Source organism: Monodon monoceros, unplaced genomic scaffold (genome assembly GCF_005190385.1).
Source record: "Monodon monoceros isolate NGI ecotype Baffin Bay Population unplaced genomic scaffold, NGI_Narwhal_1 Super_Scaffold_6, whole genome shotgun sequence".
NCBI lineage: Eukaryota > Metazoa > Chordata > Mammalia > Artiodactyla > Monodontidae > Monodon > Monodon monoceros.
Genome location: NW_021703783.1, coordinates 75,893,907 through 75,897,964, shown reverse-complemented (window position 1 = coordinate 75,897,964; position 4,058 = coordinate 75,893,907).

Genomic DNA, 4,058 nt, shown 5'->3' with positions numbered 1-4,058 from the left:
CCCCTGGTGGCATGTTCTTTGTAAAGAGAATTTTAGCAAAGTTTAACCTTTTGATTTATAAATGTTGATTTTTTTCATTAATTTCATATTCATTTTCTCCCACTATGGTCACAAGATATGTCAACATATTATTTACCTCTTATTTTAAGCTCTTTAATTTGCATCCGTTGCACACCAAAAATTCAACATAATTAGGATTTTGCTTTTTAAATAACCTTAAAGATAAATACTTGGTTAGATTTGCTCATCACCCAGCTGGTGGACATAGGATGAATTCCCTTACCAAAATGTATAAACTAGTGGGAGCGCTCTGCTTCTCATACCCGGATCCACCTGCTGTCCTGTTTTCCTGACCGTTAGGGTCAGATGGCCAACCTGAATACCACTGCTTCTCCCCTCAGTTATACCTGACAGTCTGTTCAACCAGCCTCAGCTCCTTAGTGGTCAGCAAACTTTCTCCATCCATAAACAGCATACAGCACAAAGAAAGAAAGAGTTAAAAATAACAATAACTTTATCCAAGTGAGAGAGTAACAAAGAACCCCTATGAATGTAACGCAGTGCCCCAGGGTGCCTCAGCACACAGTTTGGGAGCCACTGTTGTATTAGTTAGGATTCTTTGATTGTAAGTGACAGCAACCCCAATGACTAGAAGTCAGAAAGGGAAAAGGAGGATTATACTAAGGATACAGGGGAGGGGGAGGTTACCAGAATCTGAGGACAGACAGAAGGGAACTGACACCAGGACAGCAGAGACGTCCATACTCTTATCTCCCATTTCTGTCTCTCTGGTCTACATTGTATAGTCTGGCTACCCCAGCTTTACTGTTGCCAATAGTTCTTACCACATGGAGAGACTGTCTCAATTCCAAACTCCCAAAGGTGAGGCTCTGACCTAGCTTTGGTCCACCCCTGGCCAAATAAACTCTAGCAAAGAGAAATAGTGTCTTAGAGCATAAATGTGGGTGGGGGCATATCATCGCTAAATACCCTCCAGAAGTGCTAATGTAGTATTTAAAAAAAAAAAAAAAAAAGTCTTAAATAGGAGGAAACACTCTGGCCTTCCTGTAATCCTGACTTCTCCCCTGTTCTCACTCTCCCAAATGGTTCTCTCCTTTTGGACATGTTTCTACACTGCAGTGTGCTTCTATTTCTCAGGCTCTGCTCTCACTTGTCTCCACGCCAGGAATATCAGAGGAGAGAGTTCAGCTCAAATCCCTGGTATATAATCACAGTCGAAGTGACTAGACTTTAGCAAATCCATGGACCCAGATGATGCTTTTGGAGGCTGCCCCCCCATAAGTGTACCCCATACTCTAAGCTAATGTCATTTTTCAGTTACACTGATTAGTGATACTGAAAGTGAATTGGGGCAAGGGATGCTTGAGGGTGGTCTTGAAGGACGCTGTGAAGGAGGAAGAGGTGCTACAGACAAACGTTTGTAGGGATTCACCTGGGGGCCACTCAGTAGAGTCTACACTTACTTCAGCTAATGAGCATATGTTGAATGTCTTTGTACCAAGCTGGATATACACATAATTTCTGGGTGAACAAAAATAAGTAATTTATACATAATGCTAAAGAAAAAGCACCCCAGAGAAGGGCCACTTACCCCAATTGAAGCATTTAGGGAATGCTTCCTGGAGAAGAGAAGGCCTAAACTGAGTCTTAAGGAATAAGAAATATCTAGCCAATCAAAGAAAGTTGGAAGTGTGTTCCATCTGGACGAAGAAAGAATAACATAAGTAAAGGTACTGACTTATGGGGTTTTTGTGTCATGAATTTGGACAGAGCCAGTGGAAATAGCTTGTCTCTGCTCCATGGTGTCTAGAGCCGGAGCTGGGAATCCTCAAACAGCTGGGCATGACTCAAATTGCTGGGAGCTGGTATGATCAGGTGGCTTCTTCCCTCACACGTCTGATGTCTGGCCTGGGATTACTCAAACTGGGCTCAGCTGGGGCCAGCAACTGGAGTGCCCAAGTAGTTTGGGTTTTCTCATGGCACAGGGGATAGCGGGACTTCTTACTAATCTTTATGCATCTGCATTCATCACCAGAGAGTAAGCACCATGAAGGTGGAAGATGTATCTTATTTGTTTCATTCCCGGCACCTAGCATAGTGCTTGGGACGTAACAGGCATTCAAGAATTATGTGTTGGATGAGGTAATGGAGGAGGACAGAAAGTTAAGGTGCTTCACATCTAAGGGCCTCAGTTTTCGGAGATGTAGTTGGTAAGGGCTTCCTCTGAGAATTAGAGGAGGTAGCTATTGAGAAGGTCCTTGAGGAGGGGTATGACTGTTTGGGGAACTCTCTAAGGGGGAGGGGCATTAGGAGGCAGGGCCACCATCTACCCATCACAAGACTTTCTGTAGCAGAGCCTGCCTCTCCGGGTGAACACGGAAGTTTGTTGTGATAACCCCGGGGGTGGGGGATGGGTGGCGGTTTATTCAGAGTGTAGGAATAGGGTTAGGGTTATAAAGGAATTTCAAAGTGCTGAAGAAAGTGGTCCAGGTGAGTAACTAGGGGACCAGCTTCCAAGGAAAGTAAGGGAGAAAGCCAGTGGCAAGTGCAGAGAAGAAGGCACTGACCGGAAGCCAGGTTCAAGGTTGGAGATGACTGATGTAAGAGGAGAACGGGAAGGCGAGGAGGCTGTGGTCAGAAGGTGGGGTACCGGAATTTAAGATTTCTTATGTGGATGAAATTCAGGTGATGACGAATTCCAGAGTACGGTCAGGGTGTAGGTGGCTGAAGTGCAAGTTTTAATGAAGCTCAAGGAGGGGCAGCTCTTTCTTTGTACACTTCCCCGGGAGGGTTTCAGAGAAGGATGTTCTGGGTGTGGGTGTTTTCTGTGATATCACAACTGTGTCTCTATTCCCAACAGAAGTCTGTTTTAGTGGAAACAGACTTTTCAGGATTTTTCCACTGGAATAATCCAATCTCTAGACACTGGCTTACTGCCAAAATGCTGCCTAGTTAAAACAGTGCCAACACTTCCTTGATTCCCTTTTCATGCTTTTCAGAGTTCCTTAATACTACTATAATGAATCGGGTGCAGGGAGCAGTAATCTGTGTTGAAGAAGCTTACTTGGATTAGGGATATCCATTCGGGATACCATGATGAAAGAACATTTATAAAGCAATATAGGTATATATTAAAGTGCAAACAACAGTCATCACAAACACTTCCATAGCATTTCCATTGCACCAGGTGCTGCTCTAAGGGCTTTACATATACGAACTCACTTAATCCTCCCAAAAGCCCTTTGAAATAGGTACTATTATCATCCCCATTTTGTAGGTGAAGAAACAGAGGCCCAGAGAAGTCAAGTAACTTGCCCAAATGTCACACAGCTGGGAAATGGCAGGACCAGGATCTGATCCCAGGTAGACACTGCAAACACTGCGGTGAGGAAATTAGCCCCTTTGCCTTTTGATGAGGAAACAGAGGCTAATCAATAACTTACTGCTCCAGGCTAATAAGCAGTGGAGCTGGAGTCCAAGCGTGGTGGCTGTCACCAAAATGGTGACCTTTAGTTGTGAAAATGATCTCTGGCCTTGCCCTCTCCCTTTGTGGAGGGACAGCTTCAGAAAACCTTCATAGTGGTAAGGGCGGAGTTGCTCAACACGTATTTGGGAATAAACAAATGCATGAAGATTGCCACACTCCCTGGTGTCACAGTTGGTCAGTGAAGAGCATTTTACAGAGTAATTCCAGATAAAGACAGGAACATGGTGTTTATAAGCTGCCCTTAATGGAGGAGAACGCAGACAGAAACCAGGGGAGGGAGGAATCAGGGCCCCTGCGGAGACAGGGCCAGCAGCAGGGTCGGCAAGCTCTAGGACCCAAGGGCGGGAGAACCCAGGCCTTGCCAGCAGCAGACCTGGATGGCAGGTGGAAAGGCAGCCTGCATCCCGCTCTCCTGCCCCTCGCTCAGCTGCAAAAAAATCAAAGGGACACCGTGGGGCGCTCAATAAATATTTGTCCAATGCGTGAATGAGTAAAGGCAAGGGAGGGGGCGTGTTTTGAAAGCCCATCCCACTTCTCCCTATCAACCACA